Raw genomic sequence first — 12,147 nt, forward strand, 5'->3', positions numbered from 1 at the left:
GAGCCTAGAGTTCTGTGTCTCTGGATCCTCACCCATTTGTTTACCCTTTTTTCCTTTGTCTCATCCATCACTTTGGTCTCCCTTTTCCAACCTTCTCTTCTTCGGGTTTTGTTCATTTACCAACATCTAGTGAAGCCAATTTGAGCCTCATTCAGTTCATGCTCAGGTGGGTTGTGGCCTGAAAGCTTAGATGAGGAATGTCCTGACTCTGGCTAATTTAGAATTTTCATTTTAAAATTGAGAAATGGACAAATTCCTTATTATGTTCTTTTTCTTCTGTCATCTTGCTCTCGAGCAAAAAGAAGCTGAAGAGTAGAGAATGTTCAATTTTCCCCATCGACTGAGACTCCAAAACTGTTTTCTTCCAACTTCAAACCGAAGAACCTTTCTTCAAGTTAGCATCAGACGAAAGGTGACATACTTTTGTTGCTATTTAGCCTATCATGGCTTCAGTATGATAAACTTTTTATAGAAATTATTGCAAGTTTGGTTTAGCTGTTCAATTCTTCTAACGATCCTGTTTGAAATTGGTCTGCATATTGGGATACCCATCTATAATCTATTTTAGGTAAGGACGTAAAGTACTACAATTATTAACCAATATACAATTCACAAGAAGTATCCATTTCATTATTAATGTAATCTAAGAGGAACTAAAAATCTATTGTATACACATATAAAAGGTAGACAAACAAAAGATATAATGAAACAAGATGGCTTGATAAACATGTGCATCCTAAAACCATAAACTTAGCACTGCTTTATTACGCTGATAAAAAAAATACACATACAAAAACTGATACGAGCAAGCTTATAATCCCAGAATACAGAGGAAGCACCAGCAACAAAGGTGCAAAGAGAAGAAGGGACCAAGAGAAGAGTGGTGAAACCAGCGTACCTTGATGATGACGTCTAAGGGGCAAAATTGGAAGACTGGATTAGTAGAATCAGCACCAAATCCTACTTGGGGTGTTTGCTCCCTCATAGGCATACATGCATAACAAAATCTGTTATTAGAATATTCCTTTTGAATAAGAATTGACACAAATCTGTTATGTGAATTCCTCTATATATAGCCATGTAAATAAACAAGCAGGATATGAGAAATAGAATTTCCTCCTTACCTTGAGCTTATCTTTTTCTTCTCTTCTTCTCCTGGAGATGCTGGACCCTCGAAACCAGCAACCACAAACCCAACACCTAACATTTGGTGCTTTCATTGAGAGCCCATGGCCGCCTTCCATGGCTGCCATACCCATTTCCACACACCTTCGTTGCTGCACACCCCTCCTCCCTTTGCGCATCTAGCTCAATCCCTTGGGATTGATTTTGAGAGTACCTGCCAATGGTTGTTGAGCTTGTTCGATCCCGAGAGAACCCCTCCCTCATTTCAACAACCACTGTACCGGGCTTCCACCTTCCATTACCCTTCTCCCGCCGAACAGTCACCACTGCCACCTCCCCTGCTCATGCCGACTCCACCTCTGCAAACCCGTTTTGCTTCGTCACAATACGAAGACCCAGCAGGTGTCCTATTCAAGCTTACTCAGAAAAGTTCAGTAGCACAATACCTGACAGAATTCGAAGACTTGACCAACCAGATTATTGGGCTATCGCCGCCATTCCTCTTAAGCTGTTTCATCTCCGGTTTGGCCCCGGAGATTCGCAACGAGGTGCAGGCGCACCAGCCCCTCACCTTAGTCCAAGCAGCCGGGCTCGCAAAATTACAAGAGGAGAAGCTCTCTGTCGCTCGTCAACCACCGCGCGTGCGACCACCTCCCATTCCACCTCCTCTTCGCGTGACGACCAGTACGCCAAGTACGGAGCCTCAGTCCTGCGCCGCATCACTTCCGCCACTGCTCCCGGCCCCCCTTCGTCAGCCACCTCCGGTGATCAAGCGCCTCACCTCGGACGAGTTTGCCTCGCGTCGTGATCGCGATTTGTGCCTCTATTGTGATGAGCGGTACCATAAAGGTCACCATTGTGCCTCTAGGGTTTTCCTTCTCATCACGGAGGACGAAGACCCCTCAAGCCCAAATATACAATCAGCTGACCCGATTATCGACCCACCCGAACCACCCGACCCGTACTCGGCCCAAATAAGTCTGAATTCTCTAACGATCCACTTGGCACTTGAAGCTTTGCGCTTAGTGGAACTCATCGCTGACCATAGTGTGGTGCTCCTCGTTGACAGAGGAAGCACCCATAACTTCACCCAGCACCAGCTCGTAGCTCAGTTGGGGCTCCCTTGTCGGGCGACGTCACCTTTGCAGGTCATGGTTGACAATGGCCAGAATTTGGAATGCACCACAATTTTCTTCAACAGGTTCTTCAACATTGCCCTTCTTTATGGGCCTATCATGGCCGCATACAAGCCCCAATCAATTGCCTTTGCACTATGTTCAACTGCTAAACCGAGTGCAACCGGAATAGACCTTGGGATCCCGACATTACTTGGGTAGCCATGGTTTGAAGCATATCACCTTGAGGGCAAGGTGAATTTCCAAGGGCCGTGGAATGATACGAGCAAGCTTATAATCCCAGAAAATAGAGGAAGCACCAGCAGCAAAGGTGCAAAGAGAAGAAGGGACCAAGAGAAGAGTGGTGAAGCCAGCGTACCTTGATGATGACGTCTAAGGGGCAGAATTGGAAGACCGAATTAGTAGAATCAGCACCAAATCCTGCTTGGGGTGTTTGCTCCCTCATAGGCATAACAAAATCTGTTATTAGAATATTCCTTTTGGATAAGAATTGACACAAATATGTTATGTGAATTCCTCTATATATAGCCATGTAAACAAACAAGCAGGATATGAGAAATAGAATTTTCTCCTTACCTTGAGCTTATCTTTTTCTTCTCTTCTTCTCCTAAAGGTGCTGGACCCTCGAAACCAGCAACCACAAACCCAACACCTAACAAAAACACTATTGCAATTACAAAGATAAGGTGAAGTCGGTTGGATATCTAAACCAAAAGCATCACAACAGAGACAACCCATCCCCATGGCATTGATGATGACTCCACATCTTCATCATGCAAACGTGTTGCGCTTGGTGCTGGAAGCACGAGGCGTGTTCCTTGGGCTATGAGGGTCAACACTGAGGCAAAAACAAGAGGAACAAGTTCACGTTGGTTGTGGCTATTTGCATGGATGAGTAGTACGTTGTTATTTAACTGTGATGAAACCCATAGCAAAAACACCACGATGCCAACTATGGCCAGTATTGGAAGAGGAGGAGCAGATAACAAAGTGTTCCTTGCAGTCCACGCTTTCTTCCATTCTGGTTCCCTTGTCTCGTTCAATGGTGTAGCCATTCCTTTATCAACTTTTTTCTTGTGAAAGTTGTGGAAAATAACAAGATAAACTTGAGTTTTATTCAGTGCAGTTCTTTTAGTTCCTCTATAGTGTGATATATATTGATACGAAGCTGTAACAGTGACAGTCTCCTATTAAATGAGCTAGAAGATATCAGATGCAGTCAAATTTGAATTGAAGCAAATCTAATCAGGTTGGCATCTTATCCATCTTGTCCCTCATTACAGATACAGGTATATTAAAGGGGTATATAATATATAGTGAGGAAAATAATTTTAATTTTTAACTATTTAAATGTAATTAAATAATTATCTTATAATTTTTATTTTTCAAAAACCAAAGAATTCACGTTTTATAATATATAGTGAGAACAATAATAAAAATATATTTTATTTGATTATTTATGCAGACTTGATTGTAATTATGCTTTTTTGTTATATGTTATGGTCCTACAAACCTAATAAATAAGTTAAATTTTGTCTTTAAGAAAAAATTAAACAGTCATTTTTATCTAAAATTTAGTAATATATTAAAAATTTAAAATGTATAAAATTTAAAAAATATGACTTTGGGTTTATGTGATTCAAATTAAGAAAATAAATAGAATTGTTTATATATGAACTTGAATGAGTCAAGTTCAGTTGAAAAATAAATTATCTCATGTTTGAATCAAGCTCGACCTAATTAGATATTAATGAGTCCAATCGAGTTGATATATATATATATATAAAGTGGTTTATCTTTGGCATAGATTCCTCGGCGGGGAGGTGTTCATCACTCTCAGTTCTATTTGGCAAAGATTCTGGGAATTGAAGAAATTTATAAAATGAAGGACCTAAATCAGTATTCTAAAAGTTTTGAGCTAGCGAATAAAAGATTGAGGTGCAGTACGTGCAGTACTTTTTAAATGGACAAAAGAAAAGATCTTGGCCAAATTAGAGGAATTGAATGAAAGTCATTTAAATCAGACAAGTAAAGAGGTCCTTATTTTTATGCTATTTATGTTTTTTTTTATTTATAAAATCTTATGTAATATATGGTTGATCTTCAATTTCTTATTTTTTTTCATCTCTAAATTCTTTGATTAAAATAACCAAATTTTGGCCTTCATAAAGTTGTAAGATTTCTTTTTATAGATAAAAAAAGGATGAATATGAACTTTTAAGGATTTTATTGATAGTATTGGTTTTTTAAACACAAAAATTAATATTTGTCACCAAGTAGTCACTTATAGGTTGATAAAACATTCTTCTTATCTTCCTTAAGTAGCACTCCAAATAAAAAATATTAGTTCACAAGTTAATTGAAAATGTCCTTCTCAAAAACTTATTTCGGTTATGTATATAGTTGGGTACGTATCTATATCCTATCAAAACATGTTTTTTTTTTTTGGTTCAACAATGTTTTGCACCCCTATTATAATAAAAACATGTTTTTGTTAGGTTAGACACTTAACTATCAAACAAAAACAAGTTTTCATAAAATTGAGAAAAAAAAATATTTTATTCATTTGGTATTTATTTTGTTTCTAAAGGAGTCGAACTAAAATAATATATTTCCTAAACTACATTTCAAAAATAACTTGATAAATATAAATAGATAAAAATATATAAGAAACCATACTAAATTAATCATAAAAACATAACACAGCGTTAAAAACACAAAATACAAAAATAAAAAATGTGAAATCAAAATGTATAACTAAATACGAAACGTTGTGAGCATGCTCCTGAAGTGTCCTCCTCTTATGCCCACCTTAGTAGCTGACCTATATTCGCATATAGCTTAGTATCAGGGTTCATTTTACTCATATCCAATATGGTCTGGAGATTCTAAGCGATGCCCAGAAATGGGTTATATAATAATAGTTATATAATAAGAAAGAGAGATATAAAGATAATTACATAACAATCATGTTTATCATCTAGCTAGGTGTTTGGTGTAACATGTATTGATATGGCATAGAGGGAAGGCCTCTGACTAGGGGAGTGATTTGGAAGTGTGAATCCAATCTAGATAGTCTCAGTAGTGCCGATTAACGAGGCATCGACAGGCACAAATGGCCCTCGATGCTCGGCAGGAAAAACATTCTTAACCCATCATCGATAATGTATGGCCAAATTCGCATAAGACCTGATTAGAAAGATAGGCGATGAACTGGTTGCCAATGAAGGTACGTAGCTAGTGAGGAACGATTTCTTATGAAGTAGTTGAACCTTTCTATGATCATCGTACGACGTCTAGTGACCTTGTTCAGTTGTAGTGCATCCAGGATCGTCCTCGTGGGCCCAACCAGTTCATATATCCTTGTCTTAATGTATTTCATCATCAACTTGTAGTCGACAATCAAAAAATGTCCATATATCCTTGTTGTAAACACAAGATTAACATAAACATAACCTTAAAACCAATTTAAAAAGCTTAATTAAATTTCATAACCATGGCCCGTCCCATGAAATGAGCACCAAGGAATAGGCTTCCCAACAATAAGAATGTGTAGGAGATGCTATCGTGTTGAGCTTTTCATCCTTAAGCATGGCAGCCTTTCACTCCTACGTGGTTGCCAAAGTTTAGTTTTCTGCTTATAAGCATTCAGAAATTGTGAGTGACACTCGTTTAGAAGCGTGATATGAACCTACGTCATCCCCCTATAGCCAACTCGTCCACAATATATAATGTATCATGTGTGTGATATGACATATGTATAAAAAAAATTAATTAAATAATACAAAATTAATTTAAAAAATACTAATCGGAGATAAGTTTCCGTTGTGTACCTAAGTAAACAGCGAAAACAAGTTTCTAATGTATACCAATAGGTACATAACAGAAAATAATAGGGAGGCAGACCTTTGCTTCTTTACTGCAAACTTCGTTAGTGAAAAGGAAGGATAACTCCACAAAGAGGAAGTGGGAGACTTTGAGGGAGAATAAGAGGTTGGGGGAGTAGGGGAGAGTTTGAGGGTGAAGAAGAGGACTTTTTTCTTATCCCTATACCTCATTTCTTAAAATTATGTACCAATATAACCCGTCCTCAAATTATTCTTCCAAATGCCCCTTTTTTTGTTTGCCGGTGTTAATTTGGCTTTGGGGGACCTAAATTTAAATTGAATTTTTTTTTCCAATCCCGTTAGGAATTCAAGTCCCCCCAAACTCGAATTATTAATGTTTTTTTAATTTTAATATACTTAATTTATTTATAATTTATTTTCATAATTATTTATATTGTTGTACTACAAAATATATTTAAAAAAGATATTCAAATTAAATAAATAACATACATATACAACAATACAAAAAAATATTATTGTTGGCTAGAAGCTCCTTTTGGTTTATGAAGACATTTATTTTTGGAATCTCAATGGTTCAACATATGTTACACTTTTTTGGGTGATTCTTTTCTCTCATGTCTATCTTGGTGCGTATGCAACTTGATTTTGAATGACCATGGGAATTTCTTTGTATCTCTAGATCATGACAACATTGATGTAGATCAACTCGTTTGATAGTAACCCAAATGAATGATTGTACATGTTGAAAATATTTTTTAACTTGTAAATGGGAGACTCAAATTAAATGACATGTGATCTATACAAACATGTGCACATGCAACAATGACATGCGGGCAAAGACATGTGTAATGTGTGAATTTTCCATAGTCACACTTTAGTGTTTTGAAGATATGCGTTGTTGTTACTCCCGCCCACCCATTGCCTTCTCTATTGTAGACACTCCTAATATATTTGTGCTTTTTCGGAATTAAACATAGTTCATTTTGGGGGTGTGAGTGCGTTCTTATATTTTTTAGAAAGAAGAACCAAACATCTATTGTTTCACCCTTGACAATGAAAAAGAAAATAAAAAAGATGTGATTGTTTTTGTCTTGTGCTAGTGATCAATAGAGTTTTAGTGTGTTTTTCATACAACTAGGTTCCACCAACTTGGATAGTTGGCTTGCAATATGAAAATCCTTCAATGCATGGTTTGAAAGCCCAAAAATGTCGATGAAATGTTATCTTACTAGGAAGCGAACAACCATTTTCATTGGTCAGTCACGTCTCAAAATTTATGATTGTTCCAAGAAGAAAATGTTTCATGGCAAGGAGACATCTAGGTAATTGTTTGTACGATTCCTCCTAGTTGTATACACTTATGCACAAAAAGAACTTATCTTCTCTTGCATTACATGTCTACTCCTGATTTATAGTTTTTTTTTATTTATTAAAACATGTTTTATGCTTTAGCAACTTGATTTGTTCATGTGTTTTATATGTACGTTGCATCTTTCAAAACTTGTATTTATCTTATATCATAAATATTGAAAGGTTGTTAAGTCGTTAGATGAATCAGGACCCTCAATCTTTTTAATTTGCTGCAAATAAATATTAAATTTAAAAAGCTGCATTTGAGATGCATATACAAATGAAAAGTGTTAAATTAGTATTTGATGGATCAAATGATAAAACAAAAACATTAAAGTTTGCATCATTTAAGATCAAGTTAATACTCTATCTAATTTATACTTCATGTATGGAATATTTGAACATTTTTTATAGGATCTGTCAAAGAGAAAGAAAAAAAAAGTAATATAATAAAGATATCTCTTACATCAAAAGGCATGTCTAAATTAGAAGATATTATTCTTCATAGTCCTCGTTCAATTTCTTTTTATTTGTCGTTTAAGGTTATTTTGTAAAAATAAAAAAATATAATAAATTTTCTTGATTATAATAAAATAGTTAGTAAAATTTTCTATTTCACCCCTTTTCTTTTTACTCCATAAATGCATGTGTACATTAATTAAAGATATAAAAACAAGTAAGGATATAATTGATAAATGAGTAATTATTGTAATTTTGAACTTTACAAACGGCAAAAACAAAAATTCTTCACAAATCTGACAATTAAAAAGGAATGGATGAAATATAAAAGTTGATCCTCTCTTTGACGCCAAATTTGGATTGATAATAATTTCTTTAAATTTAGTTAAACAGTAAATTTAATATTTTTTAATATACTTTTATATGAATAAATGAGAGAATATTTTGAAATAATTATAGAAATATTTTTCTTTAAACTAATTTTATTGATGGATATCCTCCTATCTATCCACGAACAATGTTAATGAATAGAATGAATTTATTTTATTAAATGGACCATGCATTTTTTTAATAAATTTTAATGAGTTACAAGCATATTAATGAATTATTTTTAATCCATTTGCTATAATCTAAAAAAGTAAATCAAATTTATTCAGTTCACCCATTTGATATATAGAAAGAAAAAGGAAGCACCAAAGCAGACAAAAATAATATACAGTAGGTCGTCAAATTTTAGATAAAGTCAACTAAATAAAATGTGAAAAATACTATTTGGTACGAAGTTTTTTTTGTTCTCCATCTTTTTTCGTGTAACAAACAGTGTGATTTCCGTCGAATCTATTATATATTTATACGTGTTTGTTGGTTTTTTAATTTATTTTTGGTGGAATTTTGGTTTTTTTAATTAATAATGTACTATTATTTGTTACACTTTTTTTTATATAAAATACACGAACAGCTTATTTCTGCGAAACTACGTCTTATATACAAATATCTTTTCGTATAAAACACACAACGACTAATTTCAGCCGAACTTCGTTTGATTTTGTTTTGGTTAATATTTGTTTTAACACAAGTGCGCTATGCACTCTGCGGATCGATTGAGGATGCGGATCGATCGAGGATCCAAACAACTAGGAAAATTTTGAATTTCTCGTAAGAGATTGATATATAATGAATGTGGAAACAAGAAAATAACTTTGTGAAAGACACATGTTGGGGTAGGAAACAGTTTATAAAAAGGGACACGCATGGTGAAATTTTTTAAACCAGTATCATGTGGGTGGTGTTACCTATAAGTCCTTAAATTTCAATATCTTTCAATAGCAAACAGGTCATCAATAACTTTAATTTTTTGTATTTCTTTCATTTTATCACATTTTATCATTCTTCATTCGCTATCTCTCAAGGTGTCAATTAATTTTAAGTGTTTAAAGATTTTTTTTGTTAACTTAAAGTAGAGTAATTACATATAAACATTCCATTAACACTAACACCCATCTTTCTCTCTTTTTCTAAATTCTAATAGTTTAACATTCCTAAATATTAAATGCTCCATCAAAGTTTTTAATTTCTTTCTTCAAGTGTATCAATTGATTTTAGTTTTTTAAATACTTTTTTTCCTATACCTACACTTCTCTCTCTTGTATCTCTTTATTTCTTTAGGTGTTAAATAGCATGTGTCCATCGATCATTTTCTTAATTTCTAACTTAAAGCCTAAAATTGGATAGCAGAATTCTTATGGAGACAGAAACAATAGCAAACCAGGCAGAAGCTACTGATTTGGATGAGAATATGTCAGCACCACCATCACCATCACTGCACGACATTGGTGGTGGCAGTAACAAGAATATCACTTGTCGCATTGATGGTGCATTATACTTTGCTGCGGTGGAAGGCAACTTCCAAGAGTTCATCAATATCCACAATTTGGAGAATCTGCTCACCCCAAACAAAAACACCATCCTTCATATACACTTGACTTCTACAACAAGTAAAAGTGGTAAAACAACACCTGCTTCAGCACAATTTGTGACTCAGATTCTTGTCAAGTGTGGACGTCTAGTTCTACTCCCTAACGCCAAGGGAGAAACACTCCTTCATGTCGCTGCAAGGTATGGACACTCCAATATCGCTAAATTATTGCTTGAACATGCCAAAGCTAAAATTTCACCAGACATTGAGAATGGTGTTGGAGCAGATCAGAAGTTTATCAGGGCCACAAATGATGAGTTGGACACTGCATTACATGAGGCTGTGCGCTATGATCACATTGAAGTGGTGAAGACCTTGTTAGAAATGGATCCTGATTACTCCTATTATGCAAATAATGCCAAAGAGACTCCGCTTTATCTGGCGTCAGAAAGACAAAATCTGCAAGTGGTGCGTGAGATATTGAAGAAAGTGAAATCACCGTCATATGATGGCCCCAATAATCAGACAGCATTACATGCTGCTGTGATTAACCAAGATATAGGTACCAAACCTAGCTACGTACGTTCATCTGCTTTGTCATTCGTTTATTTTCTAATAATTTTTATGTTGTTGGTTACATTATTAGTTTCTCATATGAAGCCTATATATATTTGTCATGATATTTTTCTCGTCGTAAAGTATATATGTATGCTCTTTTACTAAGTTAAATTGAAAATATATTAATGAAAATAGAAGCAACTAAGGATCCATTGGGTTGGGCGGAAAGAAATAAAATGAAACTGAATTAAGATAAAAGTTTTAAATTAAATAGATTATAAAAATATGAATTTCATCTCATTTTATTGTTTTTTTTTTCTTGTTTTTTTCACTGCAAACTACAGAACCTAACCGAACAAGAGGTGCCTTAGTCACATTACAAAAGATAGAAATAAAAACACCAAAAATCCCCAGCTACACCAATACATGCAACCCCTAAAACCAAACCAACATATAAAGATCCCTTTATAGACCCTAGTACACAAAATCAAAAGTTTATCTCTACAAAAGTGAAATAATCAAACAAATCCCATTCTTATTACAAGAGAATGCGATTTATATTGACGAAATAATCAAATGTTAGTTTTTGTTAGTAGAAAGATTCGAGCTCATAATCTTTTTTTTTTTTTTCTTCATTTATCAAATATGAAATCAAATTTTATTTTAATAAAGGAATGTATTGATGAGGAAGAGGATGATAATGATTTAACCTAATAACAGCAATGGCAAGAGATCTTCTAAAGAATGAACATGTGAGAGTGGCGGTCAAACTTGCGGACAAGAAAGGTTGGGTTCCTCTTCATTATGCTGTGAAAACAAGGAATGCAGTTTTGACTAAGTTGCTGCTTAAAGAAGATGAGAACACTGCATACATGCAAGATAACGAGGGCAGAACCGCTCTTCACATCGCTGCTGATAGTGATAGTCGGCGTATTGTGAAAATGATAATAAAATACTATCCAGATTGTTCGGAGATAGTCGATAACAAAGGTTGGAATGCTCTTCATTATGCTGTGAATGGGGGGAAACAGAATACAATACGTAGAATCATGAGAAACCTGTACCTGAGCAACCTTTACAATGAGAAAGATGTTGATGGTAACACACCCCTTCATTACCTCCCAAATTCCAACCTCGTTGCGTGTCACAAACTTGTAGGTCACCCCAGAGTCGACAAACTTGCAGTCAACAAGAAAGATCAAACAGTTCTTGATGTTGCCTATGTTAAGACCGAAGATCCAGATCCAGAATCAGATAAACGTACAAGAGAGGTAATTAAATATGATTTTACTAGAAATTTATTTCATTTTTTAAAATACAATTTGGGATTTTCTTTTTTATAAACTAAGAATTTCACTCAAATTTGTTTAAAATATAGTAATCAAAGAGTTGGTCGAATTTTAGAGTGAAACAAGTTTCATTCTATTGATTTTCACATGAAGTAAAAATCACGTGATTCCTCAAATTTTGTTTACTAACATGTTTTTACAAAAATATGTTTTAGATTTTAATAAATTTAGGAATTTTGTTTTGGATTTCTAATACTTTTTTATTTTGTTTTAATCATTTCAATATGTATATTTTATGTTTTTTTCCCTAAATTATGCATATCATTTGTTATAAATTTTTATCAAATATTTTTTAAATGAACTAATATAAAATGAATTTTTATAAGGATTAAATTAATAAAAACAGATATATTAATTAAAAGGACTAAAATAAAATAACAAAACTAAAAATAAGATTTTTATTTTAT

This window comes from Glycine max, chromosome 5 (assembly GCF_000004515.6).
Source record: "Glycine max cultivar Williams 82 chromosome 5, Glycine_max_v4.0, whole genome shotgun sequence".
In the NCBI taxonomy this organism is placed as follows: domain Eukaryota; kingdom Viridiplantae; phylum Streptophyta; class Magnoliopsida; order Fabales; family Fabaceae; genus Glycine; species Glycine max.